General features: G+C 39.5%; 1 pseudogene across 1 annotated transcript in view; it reads left to right on the top strand.

The window, feature by feature from the left end:
- The window catches only part of LOC144074287 (immunoglobulin-like and fibronectin type III domain-containing protein 1), a 45,779-nt pseudogene that overhangs the window by 10,900 nt on the left and 15,228 nt on the right, over positions 1-19,651 (top strand). The window contains exons 2-12 of the transcript XR_013300269.1: positions 156-278; positions 389-528; positions 605-704; positions 13,080-13,131; positions 13,295-13,610; positions 13,788-13,875; positions 16,974-17,246; positions 17,331-17,896; positions 18,825-18,949; positions 19,068-19,209; positions 19,276-19,572. The product of XR_013300269.1 is annotated as an immunoglobulin-like and fibronectin type III domain-containing protein 1 (transcript). The remainder of the gene's footprint in view (positions 1-155; positions 279-388; positions 529-604; positions 705-13,079; positions 13,132-13,294; positions 13,611-13,787; positions 13,876-16,973; positions 17,247-17,330; positions 17,897-18,824; positions 18,950-19,067; positions 19,210-19,275; positions 19,573-19,651) is intronic.

Raw genomic sequence — 19,651 nt, 5'->3', positions numbered from 1 at the left:
TATGACATTCTGAAGAAAATCAATCTCTGAAAAATACATGGGTACACAGTATGTTGACATCCCTGACATTTTGTTGGTTAAGAAAAATAACTCTGGGAAAGTTATTTGCTGCTGAGTTTTCGGATTGACATTTATTTACACCTGTGTTTGTTCAGGTGCAATCCGGAGAAGATCTAAAATTCCTGGGGTGATCATCACACAACATACATTGAACATACCAGAGGGGAAAAGCGTCCCAGATTTCAAACGAAAAGTAAACCAAGTAAATGTCCAAGAAGGTTGGTTTTTATATTTCTACCAAAATTGTTCTTCACAGTTACTAGTGTTCAGCATTAAAGTGTATTCCGTAGCATGAAAAAAACACACACTATTCCTACACATCCTATAGGAAAATTAGTTATTTTCAAGGCTTTGGTAACAGGGGAGCCAAAACCTCAAGTGACATGGAAGCGAGGAAAAGACAATGTTTCAGACAAGTCAAAATATCAAACTAAATACGATGACTCAACAGGGGAGTACATACTGGAGGTGAATAAATTCCAAAACATCCAGAATATGCTTTTTGCTTTTTCTTTGTAACATGCTAAAGTATGTGTTCATCTAGGTCCGTGGAGTAACGGAAGCAGATGAAGACACATACAAATGCATTGCCGTGAATGACTATGGAAAAGCTATTTGCTCTACAACACTAAATATAACAGACCGTAAGTTACATAATAAATGTTTTACTTTCCAAACAGCTACATGGTTTGGATTTTGAATGTTCCATTTTCTGAATAATTTCTCTGTGGTTTTCCCATCCCTATTTACAGAAACTAATTACCGTATTTTCTCACATATACGCCGTATTTGTCGCTAAAAAATGATGACTGAATTGAGGCAACAGCTTATATGCGCACAAATTAGACTTGACATGCACAAAACTGCAAGGTGACAAAGACGAAACACCATAGCGCAAAACAATGCGGCCGATATGGTTGTTTATTTCAAAATAGAGAAATAATAAACAGATAAAACGCTAATCAAAATGTATTGTGTCGTCTATGAATGACATTCAAGAAAAAAAAACGTATTTTGCATTAAACGTGAAAAAACTCACTTTGGGCCTGCCATTGCTCGCTCAGGGCGCCGCCATCACCCTCAATGAATGACACATTTAATTTTTTTCCACGTATAAGGCGCACCGCATTGTAAGGCGCACCGCTCCGCATTACACTGGTCTACCGCACCGCATTATACGGGTCTACAGTAGAGGCTGGGATTACGTTATGCATCCACTAGATGGTGCTGCGCTAAAGGGAATGTCAACAAAACAGTCAGTTAGGTCAGCCAAACTTTATTAATAGATTACAAATCAGCTTTCTGACAACTCCATTCACTCCCAACATGAATAAACAACTTTTTTTTTTATTTTCTCCGAGGTTAAAGTATTAGTATTTTCGGGACACAGCAATAGCATAATAACTCATGTTGAACAGGTGGGCGAATGCGGCATCGAACACGCACGTCTCTGTCTCACCAGAGTCATCATTAATCGAGTCAGTAATTTCTGCCTTCCTGAAAGCTCGAACCACAGTTGAGACTTCCACTGGGAATGACGTCGAACATAGAATTATTGTGCTAGATCGAGCTCAACTGAACTGAAACGCCATTTCATATATCTCAGCATTCGCCGCGCACCGGAAATAGAGTCGGGGGCTGCTTGCCGTAGTTGCGAGAGCTATTTCGGCTCAATATTGATCCATATATAATATATTTGTATATATAGTTCGCAGTCTAGCTCTGAATGCTCTGTTGACACCAATATCTAGTGGCAGGAGTTCTTTTGTAAATCCACCCTAGTAAATGACGCCCGCTGTCAATTGGCTGACAAAAGAACTATATATCCCAGCAGTCACTGCGCACTACTTTTTCTACAGGGAAAATTGAGTCGGGGGCTGCTTGCCGTAGTTGCGAGAGCTGTTGCGGCTCAATATTGATCCATATAATATATATATATGTATATATATATATATGTATATGTATATGTATATGTATATGTATATGTATATGTATATGTATATGTATATGTATATGTATATGTATATGTATATGTATATGTATATGTATATGTATATGTATATGTATATGTATATGTATATGTATATGTATATGTATATGTATATGTATATGTATATGTATATGTATATGTATATGTATATGTATATGTATATGTATATGTATATGTATATGTATATGTATATGTATATGTATATGTATATGTATATGTATATGTATATGTATATGTATATGTATATGTATATGTATATGTATATGTGTATGTGTATGTGTATGTGTATGTGTATGTGTATGTGTATGTGTATGTGTATGTGTATGTGTATGTGTGTGTGTGTGTGTGTGTGTGTGTGTATGTGTATGTGTATGTGTATGTGTATGTGTATATGTATATGTATATGTATATGTATATGTATATGTATATGTATATGTATATGTATATGTATATGTATATGTATATGTATATGTATATGTATATGTATATGTATATGTATATATATGTATATATATATATATATATATATATATATATATATATATATATATATATATATATATATATATATATATATATGAAGTTCCGGGAACAGGACGTGAGACTGGTAATGCGGTCTGTGAACACCAGGAAGGCTGCTGGCCCAGACGGAGTACCTGGGAAGGTGCTCAAAGCCCGTGCTGACCAGCTGGCTGGAGTCTTCACAAATTTTCAATTGTTCCCTGCAACAATCCATCATTCCATCCTGTCTGAAATCTGCCACCATTATCCCTGTCTCCAAAAAGCCAACCATTGACAGCATGAATGATTATAGGCCTGTTGCACTCACGCCTGTGATGATGAAGTGCTTTGAAAGGTTGGTAGCCCGCCATATCAGGAATACAATCTGTAATATATTGATAATGATAGTTGCCTCGGGTTATGGAAGAGTGTTTAACCACGCCACCTGGAGCCGTGGGGTAGCACAGCGTAACCCGGAAGTAGTAGTGTTGTGTGTCCGGTTTGTGTGTGTGTGTGTGTTGTTGGAGGTTTGCAATAAAGAGCTGGACGTGTTTTACCTTGGCTCCGCCGTCTATTGCTGTTATGGATATATTAACAGTTATATAAACTGCAAAGTTATTACAGTGGCGACGAGGATGGGATCCCTTTCCAGCGGTAGGGATTAAAAGTTTCGGACGAGGAGATTAAGGCGTTACAAGGAGGTAACGTGACTTTGCAGACTAGCATTAGCACGAGTGCTAAGCTAACGGCGGCGTTGCATCATGGCCAGATTCCTGGGAAATCTCGGCGAATACGAGGCACTTAAAGAAGATTTTGAATCTTATTTGGAACGTTTTGAGCAATGGATGATCATCAACGAAGTGGAGGAAGGTAAAAAAGCCAACGTGTTCCTGTCTATAATAGGTGCAGAGGCCTACGGACTGTTAAAAAACCTTTGCATACCAGAGAAGCCTAGTAGCCTCTCATATGAGGTGCTAAGTGGAAGATTAGCATCTCATTACAACCCGAAACCGCTGGTGATCGCGGAGCGATTCAAGTTTCAAAAGAGGAATCAGAGAGAGAACGAGTCTGTGTCGGATTATATCGTGGCGTTGAAGCAGCTATCCAGCCACTGCGAATTTGGTCTCCAGTTGGATGAAGCAATGAGAGACAGATTTGTTTGTGGATTGAGAGTGGAAGCTATTCAGAGAAGATTACTCACGGAGCAAGATCTAACATTTAAAAAAACATGTGAACTGTCGTTGTCCATGGAGATGGCATCAAAGAGTACGTTGGAGTTCGCTAGCAAAATGGAAGAACCTGCCACATTAAATAAGATTGACCAGGAAAAGACAAGCAAAAGTGCGTGGAAATACCAACCAGCCACCAGCGATTGGAAAAGTAAAACCACAAGTGGAAAATTCAGACCACAGAGAAGAGAAAATCATCAACCCTGTTACAGATGTGGACTAAGCAACCACGCCGCTCAGGAATGCAGGTATAAAGGAGAGACATGTTACAAGTGTTCAAAAGGAGGACACATAGCAAGGATGTGTAAAACTAAAAATTGGCAAGGACACACACAGTATGTAAAAGGAAATAAAAATGAGACAACAGGAAGTGCAGATGATGAACTGTGGGAGTCATATCGCTTGAATGCCGTGTATCCCACAAATGCTGTCGGGAATTGGAGGAAGGAAATGACGGTACAGGTCATATTAGAAGGAACTCCTCTCGACATGCAACTGGACACAGGAGCGGCTGTAACACTGGTTTCTGAAATTGTGTATAAGAAGCATCTCTCTCATCTGTCTTTGGAAGTAAGTAAAGTGCAGCTGTCAACTTTTTCCGGAGAGAACATTCCTTTGATGGGACAAGTGACGGCCAAGGTAAAATATGGGACCCAGGGTGGGGAGCTACCATTAGTGATTGTAAAAGGTGACAGACCAGCCCTACTTGGCCGTAACTGGCTCAAAAGCTTCAAATTGGACTGGGCACGCATCTTCTCAGTTATACCAGCAAGGGGCGGTAACGATGCAGATGAGGAGTATGGTGACTCAAAGCCCAAGAAAGTGCGTGCAGTAACCCGTGAGCAAAAGCACAAGCGCTCCAAGGATTCACAGGATGAAAGTGAGGACTCCGAGGAAAAACTCCCCAAAACCAAAAATGATTCAGCAGATGACTTTGGTAGTGATGACCAAGACAACGACTTTGGAGAGGAAGATGAAGAAGGAGGAAGTGACTACAGTATAGAGTACAGATCGTCAGCAGAAAATGGCAACGCAGATGCGTTATCTAGACTGCCGGGGAAGGGGAAGGATAACACCGCGGAGGAAAACAGCATCTTCTATTTCTCAGTAGTAGATGAGCTTCCCGTGCAAGCTACAGAGATTGCACAGAGCACTCTCAAGGACCCAGTCCTATGCAAAGTACTGGAGCTGACTCGGTCTGGATGGCCAAGTCAAAACAAGGACGAGAGACTGAAACCATACTTTTCCAGGAAAAATGAACTGTCGGTGGAACAAGGTTGCATATTGTGGGGAATTCGAGTTATCATTCCACCAGCACACAGAGAGCGACTACTGCATGATCTTCACCTATGACACCCGGGAGGGTGCAGGATGAAGGCCTTGGCCAGGAGCTATTTGTGGTGGCCGCAGTTGGACAGTGACATAGAACATACAGTACAACAATGTGACGCCTGTCAGAGTGTGAGGAAACTACCTGCAACCGCACCTCTACACGTCTGGAAATGGCCGACTAGAGTTTGGCAGAGAATACATATTGACTTTGCAGAGAAAGACCAACACCACTTTTTAGTACTAGTGGACAGTCATTCAAAATGGCTGGAGGTCATCGCCATGGCAACAACCACAGCAGCCAAAATGATTGAGGTGTTGCGGAACATTTTTTCTTCCTACGGGCTTCCTGAGGAGATTGTTTCTGACAACGGACCTCAATTCACTTCGCAGGAGTACAAGACATTCCTGCTGAGCAACGGAATAAAACAAACTTTGGTACCAGCTTACCATCCCGCTTCCAATGGAGCGGCAGAGCGAGCAGTTCAGACAGTGAAAGCATCACTGCTGAAACAAGTACTCGAGGAGAAGAAACAAAAGGTCACAATAACTATGCAGCACAGGCTAGCTAACTTCCTGATAGCATACAGGAGTACACCGCACACTGTTACAGGATGTGCACCAGCGGAACTGTTTTTAAAACGTCAAATCAGGACCAGGTTCAGCTTACTGAAACCAGATCTCGCTCGAGTGGTGGAAGCAAAACAAGAGAAGCAGAAACACTATCATGATAGAACCACCTCCAAGCTGAGACATCTGTCTGAGGATGACTCAGTTCTGATCCGGAATTTCCGTGGAGGGAAGGAGAGGTGGACAAAAGGAACAGTGGAAAAGAGACTCGGACCAGTCACCTACCTGGTGTGGAATGGTGTGAGCCGACGCTCGATCCACATTGATCATCTGCTGTACAACCAACCGTCCAGACCAGAGACATTGGAGCTTCCGGATGAGCAGCTGGACATCACAAACAAGTACCCTGTGGTGGTTCACGCAGATGTGGGGGGGAAAGGCACACCTGGAGCAGTAGGTGGTAGCCCGTACTCACCTGAAGAGTCACGTGTAACATCTTCGCCAGGCTCAGTGGCCGGTGACAAGACAGTTACACCTGACAACCGAGCAGTCAGTTCCCCAGAGGTGTGTGGGCGCAGATACCCAGTGAGAGATAGAGCACCTCCGAAGCGACTGAATTTGTGATCGGTCAGTTGTGAGGAACGTCGTTCCTAAAATAAAAGAGTTCCTGTTCATACAAAAATGTGAAAAGAGTTCCTGAGATTGAAATGTCAAAGACTGGAATATTGAGTCTAATGGTTGTGTTAGCAGTAATAATTTAGTTACAAGTTGAGAAGTAAAATTATAAAAAGTTAATGAGGCAAAGATAATTGTTGGAGTTGAGTGCTAAGTCTAAATAGGAACTTCATAGTTAAAGGGGGAGGAGTGTAATATATTGATAATGATAGTTGCCTCGGGTTATGGAAGAGTGTTTAACCACGCCACCTGGAGCCGTGGGGTAGCACAGCGTAACCCGGAAGTAGTAGTGTTGTGTGTCCGGTTTGTGTGTGTGTGTGTGTTGTTGGAGGTTTGCAATAAAGAGCTGCACGTGTTTTACCTTGGCTCCGCCGTCTATTGCTGTTATGGATATATTAACAGTTATATAAACTGCAAAGTTATTACACAATCCCTCCCTCAATTGACCCTCACCAGTTTGCTTGTAGAGCAAACAGGTCCACTGGGGATGCTATTGCCATTGCTCTACATACAGCACTGAGCCACCTGGAACACCATGGGAACTACGTGAGGATGCTCTTCATTGACTATAGCTCAGCCTTCAACACCATAAAACCGGACACTGACTGACAAACTCTCCCACCTGGACTATCCTCTTCAATCTGCTGCTGGATAAAGAACTTCTTGACCAACCGACCACAAACTGTTAGACTTGGTCCCCACCTCTCTTCCTCCATTACAATGAGCACTGCCTCCCCTCAAGGCTGTGTACTGAGTCCTCTTCTGTACTCCCTGTACACATACGACTGTACACCCACACACCAGTCCAACGCCATCATCAAATTCGCTGACGACACCACTGTGGTCGGACTCATCTCAGAAGGGGATGAGTCGGCCTACAGAGATGAGGTCAACAAACTGTCTTTGTGGTGCTCGGTGAACAATCTCACACTGAACACTACGAAAACTAAAGAAATAATCCTGGACTTTCGCAAACACGGCACAGATCTGGCCCCACTCCTCATAAATGGAGTATGTGTAGACAGGGTCCAGTCCTTTAAATTCCTGGGGGTCCACGTCACGGATAAGCTCTCATGGTCTACAAACATCACGGCAGTAGTGAAGAAGGCTCAGAAACGACTCCATTTCCTCAGAGTACTTAGGAAGAACAACTTGGGCACCAAGCTTCTGATAACCTTCTATAGAACCACTGTAGAGAGCATCCTGGCGTACTGCATCACAGTGTGGTACGCTGGAAGCACGGCGGCAGACAAAAAGGCCATGCAGAAAGTGATTAATATATATATATATCAGTGGCGGTCCGTGCATTTTCTGGTAGCGCCTTCAACGTATCAATCCAACCCTCAAAAACTATTTTATGGCTATAAAACCTCTACTGCAGCTATAGCTGCGACACATAGAAAACAATCAATAAATCAATGCACAAAAATGGGGTAAAATCCACTTTCTATCAGTATTTCATGATTAAATACAAATACTGGAGCTTTTCAGACATTAAAACCAGGCCAGGGGAGTGATTTTCCCGCGAAAAGACAGCGATGAACGTCAATGGCGTACGGGCAAACATTGCCAGAAAATGGGGTAAAATCCAGCCGAAAACAGCATTTATTGATTAAATAAAAATACTGGAGCTTTTTAGACATCAGAACTGGGCCCGGACTATCATTTCCCCGGTAAAAAGACAGCGATGAACGTCGATACGTCCATATACGCCCATACGTGAAACGGCAAAAAAATGCACTAAAATGAGGTAAAATCCACTTCCTAGCAGCATTTATTGATTGAATACAAATACTGGAGCGTTTGAGACATTTCAACCAGGCCAGGGGGGTTATTTTTCCGGGGAAAAGACAGCGATGGACGTCAATGGTGAAACGCCAAAAATTAAACTGGGGTAAAATGGGGTAAAATCCATTTCCTAGCAGCATTTTGTTATTAAATACAAACACTGGAGCTTAAATACAAACACTGGAGCTTTTCAGATATCAGAACCAGGCCCACAATTGAAATATTATTTAGGAATATAGCCATATTATACTCACCAAAAATCCTTTTTAACTGTACACAATATCCATCCTCCTTTCTTTCTTCCTTCTTTTCTATCGCCATTGAAGCTAATGATGAAAGTCAAGCCTGTCCTGTCATATTTCCAGCATAGTCCGTCTTGAAAATGACTTAAAATCAACAAAACAATATATTTGCTTGTGCAGCTAAGTTAGCGCACTGAAAGTGGCGCACACACCATTTTCCCGGCTGTAACAGGCTTGCTAGCTTCGGAGTTGACCGCCCTTTCTTAATGATGTCCATTTTTTTCTGGAAAAGTCCATCTGGAAAAAAGCTTTGTGAGCAAATCTGCAACCAAATCCATTTGTTTTTGCCTCTGTCGGCCATTGTGGGTTAGGTTTGCGATCCCTGGCTGCCTCACTATGGCTTTGGCCCGCCTACTAGCCAATCATAGTTGGTGAAAGCAATGACATATCCCAGCTAGCAAAATGCCAATGGCTGCGAAAAAGTATTGTGTGGTTGCCAACTCGAAATCTGATTGGTTAAAAGCAACAGTCTTGTTTAATGCAGCAGAGCCCGGAGAACTGATTGTGAAGGCTTTGAGGCAGATTTCTGATCCTGGCAACAAATAATGGCTGAAATGTGATTGGTTAAATGCTTCAATATGAAAACACACATCTGGAAGCAGTGCAACCAGGGGGGAAATTAATGAAAGGAAGCTAACAGACCATTTGGAATAATAAGTATTGATGGACAAAATATAATATGATTCAGATATTTCTTAGGCCAGCAGAGAAGGCCTTGAAGGCCCTGACGGCCCGCCACTGATATATATATATATACATATATAGTATATATATATATATATATATATATATATATATATATATATATATATATACATATATAGTATATATATACATATACAGTGGCATATATAGTATATATATATATATATATATATATATATATATATATATATATATACATATATAGTATATATATATATACATATACAGTGGCGGGGCGTCAGGGCCTTCAAGGCCTTCTCTGCTGGCCTAAGAAATATCTGAATCATATTATATTTTGTCCATCAATACTTATTATTCCAAATGGTCTGTTAGCTTCCTTTCATTAATTTCCCCCCTGGTTGCACTGCTTCCAGATGTGTGTTTTCATATTGAAGCAATTAACCAATCACATTTCAGCCATTATTTGTTGCCAGGATCATATATATATATATATATATATATATATATATATATATATATATATATATATATATATTTATATATACATATACAGTGGCGGGCGTCAGGGCCTTCAAGGCCTTCTCTGCTGGCCTAAGAAATACCTGAATCATATTATATTTTGTCCATCAATACTTATTATTCCAAATGGTCTGTTAGCTTCATTTCATTGCTTTTCCCCCTGGTTGCACGGCTTCCAGATGTGTGTTTTCGTATTGAAGCATTTAACCAATCATATTTCAGCCATTATTTGTTGCCAGATCAGATCTGCCTCAAAGCCTTCACAATCAGTTCTGCGGGGTCTGCTGCATTAAACAAGACTGTTGCTTTTAACCAATCAGATTTCGAGTTGGCAACCCCACAATGATTTTTCATAGGCGTTAGACTTTTTGCTGGCTGGTTTACCTCATTGCTTTCACCAACTATGATTGGCTAGTAGGCGGGCCAATGCCCGGATGTGGAGGCAGCCAGAGATCGCAAACTCCACCCACAATGGCTGACAGATTTGGTTGCAGATTTGTTCACAAAGCTATTGTCCGGACGGACTTTTCCAGAAAAAAATGGACCTCATTAAGAAAGGGCGGTCAACTCCGAAGCTAGCAAGCCTGTTACAGCCGGTAAAATGGTGTGTGCCACTTTCATTGCGCTAACTTAGCTGCACAAGCAAATATATTGTTGTGTTGATTTAAAGTAATTTTCAAGACGGACTATGCCGGAAATATGACAGGACAGGCTCGACTTTCATCATTAGCTTCGATGGTGATAGAAAAGAAGGAATAAAGAAAGGAGGATGGATATTGTGTACAGTTAAAAACAATTTTTGGTGAGTATAATATGGCTATATTCCTAAATAATATTTCAATTGTGGGCCCGGTTCTGATATATGAAAAGCTCCAGTGTTTGTATTTAATCACTAAATGCTGCTAGGATGTGGATTTTACCCCAGTTTAATTTTTGCCATTTCGCCATTGATGTCCATCGCTGTCTTTTCCTGAGGAAATCATCCCCCTGGCCTGGTTGTAATGTCTCAAAAGCTCCAGTATTTGTATTCAATCAATAAATGCTGCTAGGAAGTGGATTTTACCTAATTTTAGTGCATTTTTTGTCATTTCACGTATGGACGTATCGACGTTCATCGCTGTCTTTTTACCGGGGAAATGATACTCCGGGCCCGGTTCTGATGTCTAAAAAACTCCAGTATTTGTATTTAATCAATAAATGCTGTTTTCGGCTTGATTTTACCCCATTTTTGGGCAATGTTTGCCCGTACGCCATTGACGTTCATCACTGTCTTTTCCCCGGAAAATCGCCCCCCTGGCCCGGTTTTAATGTCTGAAAAGCTCCAGTTTTTGTATTTAATGATGAAATGCTGCTAGGAAGTGGATTTTACCCCATTTTTGTGCATTGATTTATTGATTATTTTTTATGTGTCGCAGTTCTAGCTGCAGTAGAGGTTTTATAGCCATAAAATATTTTTTGAGGGTTGGATTGATACGTTGAAGGCGCTACGAGAAAATGCACCGACCGCCACTGTATATATATATATATATGTATATATATATATATATATATATATATATATATATATATATATATATATATATATATATATATATATATATATATATAGTTCGCAGTCTAGCTTTGAATGCTCTTTTGATGCCAATCTAGCGGCTGGAGTTCTTTTGTCAATCCACCCGGAATGACGGTGAGCACCAAATTAGTGTGCTTGCCGTCATACTGGGTGTATTGACAAAAGAACTACATATCCCTGCATGAACCGCGCACGGGGGAAAATGAAGTTGCAGGCTGCTTACCGTAGTTGTGAGACCTGTAGAGAATGGTGTACCCTATCGACTGATTTATTTTATTTTATCGTGATAACAATTTTAATATTGGTCCATATATAAGGCGCACTGGATTGTAAGGCACCCTGTCTATTTTGGAGAAAATTTAAGACTTTTAAGTGCGCCTTATAGTCGTGAAAATACGGTAGTTAAATGTGCTCTGATTGACCAGATGCGAGTAGCCTTGATACGTGTTCGTAGTGTTTACCATGTCAGGACATCTCACTAATTGTTAAGCCTGATTGAAGGTCTTGCAGTCGATCAATAAAATATCAGCTTTGATACCTACATAATGTGTATCTTATGCTATTATTTCACCCAGAGACTTGGTGAAAATTAGACCCTTATGGACACCCTTCCTGGTTGTAATGCTCATGTGACTTCCTTTTTTAATTTGTGTACATGCAGGCAACAGCCTTTTGGAATGTGCAATACAGCAGACGATCCTTTCGATTCATACCGTATCTCAGAAATACCACGTGCGATTTTTCTTAAAATTTTCTCTTCAACGTACAACATTTGTACTCCCTATTAACACCATGAATATGGAGGTGAAAATTGTGAATCGGGGGGCGTCTTATACAAGAGAAATTGTAAAATTCAGCCCTTTTAAGGCAATTTTGAGGGTACATCTTATATGCAGAGGTGGTTAATATGCGAGAAAATACGGTACCTAAAAATCATCAAATATACCGTAAAAGATTATCAGCTGTGGTTTGCCAGAATTGTATTGCTAAAAACTGTAAAACAATAACATGTCTATTCTCAAATTAACAACAAATTACCATGAAGAGAGATACATTTCATTTTGTTTTACAGCAAAACACATCTGCATTGGTCTGACACCAATGTCACTGCTCACTTTTGTCATTCTTACGCTTCTTAAACTTGGCTTTGAACTGACATTATCACCATGGCAGTCAATTGTGCTGACTACTGAGCCAATAAGCCAGTCTAATTCAAAGTGCCTGGATGCCCTTTTAAGTTTTTAGGCAGTTGGGTTTTCCTAACCTTCTACATACCTCACTTCCTCCAATATAGAATATGATGTGTCAAAATTGATTCAAACCAAACTTGTGGCATCAAAAAAAGCATTTTAACTTGCAACAAAACGTCTAAGTAAATTAATGCAGATCAAGCAAACAAAGTGATATGAAAAGAAAAAAACACAAATTTTGCTTTCTATTCCAAGCTTCATTGCTTGCCCATGAAACACATTTCTCTCGCACGGTACCTTTCTTCTCTTGGATGCTCCCAGATTTCACAATTGTGAGATGTGAGACACATATACTAATAGTTGGCTGGGTTTCATGTAAAGTGGAAGGACAAGTAGATTTTCATTGCTGTCATTCATCATTATTGATCAGTGCCCCTACGGTTCACCCGATACATATTAACAAGCCAACCACAACTTCTTTAATAAACATTATCTGTGTTTTCCTCGTACATTTTTATTTTATAATAACAAGCTGGATAGGGGCTCTCGAGGACCGGACTTGATTGAATTGATGTTTTTATATATCCCTTATTGTTATTTTTTTGCAAAATTCTGCCGACTACAGATGCCAGTAGTGGACAAAATATTGGGTTGTTTTTTTTTCCTCATTATTTTTTCTGCTTTTAGACGTAACGGATCCATCGGATTTCAGAAAGTTGCTGAGAAAATCGAATTCAAAGTAAGATGACAATGGTGTGCCATAAAAGTTGCAGAATCTTAGCTAAAACTTTTCCCCTTTGTAATGACAAACCCTTTGTGTAGTCGCTGATGTCACTTCATTCACTATTGTGAAGATTCTTTCAGCATTGAAATATCTTCAAAAACATCCATTTGACGTTGAGAGCAAGCGTGTTGACTTGGCAAACTCCCCTCGAGTTGTCCTGCAATCTTCTTCTTGACAAACAAAAAATGACATATTTGGTGTTTTTGGGAGCTTTTTGGTTACGCCTTGGATTTAGTAGCAGGCTTTCAGTGGTAGAAAAATATAATGTTTTTCCTACCTTTAGTATTCTAGAGGAAAACCAGACTGAGAAAAACAAAGAAAGAGATGAAAGATACCAGGACACTCTGCAGAGGGACTACGGGGGATTCGGGACTACGGACAGGCATTTGATGCACTTGAAAATGGAGGAGAGGCAAGGGGCTCTAAAATATCAGGTGTGAAATCAACCAGATTGCATGCCAACTGACTTCTAGCTATTCATAGATTCATTGCTTAATAAGCTTTATTGCTTAATCAACACTGTTGTATGTATTTTGTGCTAAATTGCATTCATATTACATGATGACATTGCAACTAGTTCAGTGTAAAATTGATTTTTTTGTCTTCTATAGAAGGGAATGAGTCCTCCCGAAGAAGATTTTGTCATGAAAAATGGACGTATACATGGCAGAAGTGCAAAGGATGCTGAAAACTTAACAAGTATGTTAACAGTTCATAGATTAAGAAAAACGTAAATCATTAACTCTTTATGGGGCACTCATTTAAATTATTAGGTGCCTTTGATAGCGCTAGACATCCAATTAATTTGGACTGGGTGAGTTGTCGTCTAAATGGATTTTACATCTATCAGCGTCAACACACTGAAACATGAGCGCTGCTAATCTTTCTATTTCAAATGAATAAGCAGTCTCTTGCCATAACTTGCAGTTAATAAATTACATATATATATATATATATATATATATATATATATATATATATGATATATGATATATATATATATATATATATATATATATATATATATATATATATATATATATATATATGATATATGATATATATATATATATATATATATATATATATATATATATATATATATATATATATATATATATATATATATATATATATACATATATATACCTACTTACTTACTTACCTACCTACTGAGGAGTCTATGGTCCTTTGAAGTGTGCAGGACACTGCTGAGGATTTTTTATCACACTGTGGCATCTACAGTGTTTTATGCAGTGGTCTGTTGGGGATGCGGGAGCATGGAGAGGGACAGGAACAGGCTGAATAAGCTGGTCAGGAGGGCCAGCTCTGTGGGAGAGCGGAGGATGCTGAGCAGGATGATGTCCATCATGGACCGAACCTCCCACCCCCTGCATGAGTCTGTGGACTCCCTCCGACGGTCTTTCAGCAATAGACTGCGGCACCCTCATTGCAGGAAGGAGCGCTTCCGCAGATCCTTCCTCCCATCAGCTGTCAGGCTCTTTAACAAAAAAATGGCTCAGTGTTAAGACCTACCGTATGCATGCATGTACATCTATGTGTATGTATGTATATATGTGCTTATATATATATGTGTATGTATGTATATATATGTGCTTATATGTGTGTATGTATGTATGTATGTATATATATATATATATATATATATATATATATATATATATATGTGTGTGTGTGTGTGTGTGTGTGTGTGTGTGTGTGTGTGTGTGTGTGTGTGTGTGTGTGTGTGTGCTTATATGTGTGTATGTACAGTTGTGGTCAAAAGTTTACATACACTTGTGAAGAACATAATGTCATGGCTCTCTTGAGTTTCCAGTTATTTCTACAACTCAGATTTTTCTCTGATAGAGTCATTGGAACAGGTACTTCTTTGTCACAAAAACATTCATGAAGTTTGGTTATTTTATGACTTTATTATGGGTTAACAGAAAAAGTGATCAAATCTGCTTGGTCAAAAATATACATACAGCAACACAAATTCTTGACTTGAACAAGTCAGGAAAAACACTTGGAGCCATTTCAAAGGAGCTGCAAGTCCCAAGAGCAACAGTGCAAACAATTGTTTGTAAGTGTAAAGTGCATGGCACTGTTTTGTCACTGCCACGATCAGGAAGAAAACGCAAGCTATCACCTGCTGCTGAGAGAAAATTGGTCAGGTGGGTGAAGATTTAACCGAGAATCACCAAAAAGGAGATCTGCCAAAAATTTGAAGCTCCTGGAACACAGGTGTCAGTGTCCACAGTCAAGTGTGTTTTGCATCTCCATGGACTGAGAGGCTGCCGTGCAAGAAGGAAGCCCTTGCTCCAAAAGCGGCACCTTAAGGCTCGACTGAAGTTTGCTGCTGATCACATGGACAAAGATAAGACCTTCTGGAGGAAAGTTCTGTGGTCAGACGAAACAAAAATCGAGCTGTTTGGCCACAATGCCCAGCAATATGTTTGGAGGAGAAAAGGTGAGACCTTTAACCCCAAGTACACCATGCCTACCGTCAAGCACGGTGGTGGTAGTATTATGCTGTGGGGCTGTTTTTCTGCCAATGGAACTGGTGCTTTACAGAGAGTAAATGGGATAATGGAGAAGGAGGATTACCTTCAAATTCTTCAAGATAACCTTGGGTCATCAGCCCGAAGATTGGGTCTTGGGAGCAGTTGGGTGTTCCAATAGGACAATGACCCCAAACACACTTCAAAAGTGGTAAGGGAATGGCTAAATCAGGCTAGAATTAAGGTTTTCGAATGGACTTTTCAAAGTCCTGACTTAAACCCCATTGAGAACTTGTGGACAATGCTGAAGAAACAAGTCCATGTCAGAAAGCCATCAAATTTAACTGAACTGCACCAATTCAGTCAAGAGGAGTGGTCAAAGATTCAACCAGAAGCTTGTGGATGGCTACCAAAAGCGCCTAATTGAAGTGAAAATTTCCAAGGGACATGTTACCAAATATTAGCGCTGCTGTATGTATATTTTTGAACCAGCAGATTTGATCACTTTTTTCTGTTCACCCATAATAAAGTCATAAATGAACCAAACTTCATGAATGTTTTTTGTGACAAAGAAGTATCTGTTCCAATCACTCTATCAGAGAAAAATCACACTTGTAGAAATAACTGGAAACTCAAGAGAGCCATGACATTATGTTCTTCACAAGTGTATGTAAACTTTTGACCACAACTGTATATATATATATATATATATATATATATATATATATATATATATATATATATATATATATATATATATATATATATATATATATATATAAATATAGAGATTGGCGTCAAAAGAGCATTCAAAGCTAGACTACGAACTATATATATAGCAACACGCTTATTTATTTATATATTTATTCATGTATTTATTTATTAACTTATTACCTATCTATTTATGTCTAAAATGCCTTTCCTATTTCTGCATCCTCACTTTTATACCCGTATATATATTTATATATAAGTATATATTTTTATATATACACACAGAGAGATATCTAGATATATTATAAATATAAGTTGATTTGTTCATCTTCCATACCATACTAAGTCCATAATAATAATGTATATTCAGAAAATTATTTAATTATAGTCAGAAATAGTCATTTGTCCTCTACAGAGTCAAATCATCAAAACAAATAATTGTGTCAACTGTCACCTCCAAATACACTGGTCAAAGGTCTATACGAAGCACATTTTCAATTCTCTTCCAAGTATCATGTTTTTGACAGCTTGGTTGTCCCACTTAATATATCATGTTTTTTGTTTGTTGTTCGTTATTTTCAGTTCCCAATCTGGACTTTGACATCAAACTTCAGGAGGAAACAACTGAAGAAAAAGACACAGCACTATTTGAATGTGTCCTGACTCAGCCACTGCCAAAGTCCACATGGATGAGCAAAGGCAACGTTCTAGAAGATGGGGAAAAGTACAAAATCAGTCTGTCTCACCAAAAAATGATCCACCAGTTGCAGATTCAAAACTGCTCAGATGAAGACAACGGTGACTACTCAGCAGTGGCTGGAAATGCCTCATGCACAACTCCATTAGATGTCGAAGGTGAGTTCCCCAACTAAAAATTGACCATGTTGTGATCATGAACATAGTTGTGATTCTCTATATTGAAAATTGTCCTCAAAACAGCGGCTAAGAAGAAAACTGAAGGGGCAGGGATACACTTTGAGGAAGTGGTCAGACAGCAGCAATTGAAAAACCAAGAAGAAATTGAGAATAATTTGGAGGATATCAAAGCAAGAAATGACACAGGAGAACTGAAGGAGCAGAGAAAATTAACTATTTATGGAAAAGATGGTGAAATCATTTCTCTTACTGTACCCGATGAATACAGTGGAAGTGATGTGCAAGATGCTAAAAACAACAATATACGTTCACCATCAATAGAAGGTAAGCACAATTTAGCCGGTCTGCGAGAAAATAGAAATAACTTTACCGATCCGCAGTGAGAAAAAGGTTGGGGACCGCTGCTTTAAAAAATCAAAAAGCAACCATCAAGCAAAAAGCAAACACCGTGAAATATCGTCTATATAGATTAATATTAACAACTAGTTGCTGTGCAGATGGTTTTGGAACATTAAAATTGGATGTAACAGAGTACAGTGATGCAGGAAACCAGATGAAAGAGGATATAGAGTATGAAGGACAAGGTACAGCAAACAGGATGGAAGAAGATACAGGATTTGCAGGAGAAGGTAAGATAAAACTAACTACTAATTGTTAAGTTTTACTTTCTGTCCGCAAACCACCAAGAGGTCCCCCCTCCACTTTTGCATCCCATGTGCCAACCAACCAATTGTGAATCTCTACCATAAAATCAACATAACTGCGGTTAATATTCTCATTAACAGAAAGGGTCAATTGTTATAGGGTCATACCCAACTATTACATTCCGTTGCATTTCTGTGCAGAGGTTGCCAATGAATGTGATGATGTGACTATGACTACTACGATTGCGGGTGATGATGTGAAAATGCCAAAAAAGTTTGTTTGGAAAATCGACTGCTGATGTTTCAACTTTAACAACCAAATTGTACCTATAAGCTTGCTTGATAGTAAAATCAGTATTCATACATTATTACTGTCGACCCATGAGGCATTGATGTACTTACTACTCTAACTCAGTGGTTCTTAACCTGGGTTCAATCGAACCCTAGGGTCTCCATGAGTCAGTCTCAGGGGTTTGGTGGAGACTCTACCATGGGGTCAAGACAGATCGACGCATCATGTCTACACACGATAACATGCCCCGCTTGACCATCACTGGCTGCAGATGATCACGTGACATTGTTTGGTCAATCAGTGCTGCGAGGAATTTATATAGCCTGAATTTGAAAAAAAAATCACATTTTATTTTACACTAAAATTGGGTTCAGTGAATGCGCATATGAAACTGGTGTGTCACCAGTCAGTCGTAGGGCACACCTCCGAGCTCACAATCATACCGCCACCAGCAGGAATTGTGCCTGCCCGCACCGATGTCAGGCGAGTGAACCTCTACACCACAAGGCGGCAATCTATGCTAATTAACAAAGCAAAAATATGAAAGAGCTCATAATCATTTGTCTTTATTTTCCAATGATATTGGAAATCATCACTAAATGTTCGTTGTTCCATTTTTAGATCCAGGGGTTCAATTTATCTGGGGATTTTCTGACATCAATGCCATCATTGGAGAGAATGCAGAGCTTACTTGTAAACTGAACAAAGAAGACGTCGAGGGCGTCTGGTTTCGAGACGGTGAACAGGTGAGCCATAATTTCTAGAGTGTCTAATGTTAAACATTCTCTAAAATAAAGCATTATCTATCATGGTAGACGTAATTCTAACATTAATTTTTTTTTTATTTCTCACCTTACCCGTCAGATCATCATTAATGACGCAATCCTCATATCTAAAGAAGGTGCAATTCATAAACTTTTCATACTGAAATGCCAAGAGGAGCACTCTGGGAAATACTGTTTCGAGGCAGACAACCGTAAGACCGAGGCGGTGGTCAGCGTTAAAGGTTTGAGGAAGCAAAAACAATCAAGTTTGATATCAACTTCTTTGATTTAAAATATTCTCCGTTCAGATCCTCCAAGGTTTGACCCACAAGATCTCACTGCATTCACAGAGCCCTTGAGAATCAAAGTAGGCAACAATGCAGTCTTTAAATTAAATTTCCTCGGGTTTGAGCCCATTAAGATAAAATGGTACAGAGAGGAAGAGGAGCTTCATGATGACGCCAGCAGTACCAGGATACATAAAGCTACCAATCACAGCCGCCTGCTGTTGAGCAGATGCCAGAGGAGGGACTCAGGAGAGATCAAGATTAAGCTAAAAAATGAGCATGGCACCACTGAGGCAATAACACAGCTCATTGTGCTTGGTGAGTCAATGATTCAGTCATACACATGACCAGTCTAGTGATACTTGTATAATCTCATATGTTAGACAGACACTTCAAA

The sequence above is a fragment of the Stigmatopora argus genome, chromosome 1 (assembly GCF_051989625.1).
Source record: "Stigmatopora argus isolate UIUO_Sarg chromosome 1, RoL_Sarg_1.0, whole genome shotgun sequence".
NCBI classification, from domain to species: Eukaryota; Metazoa; Chordata; class Actinopteri; order Syngnathiformes; family Syngnathidae; genus Stigmatopora; species Stigmatopora argus.
This window is presented reverse-complemented; position numbering and strand designations above follow the sequence as displayed.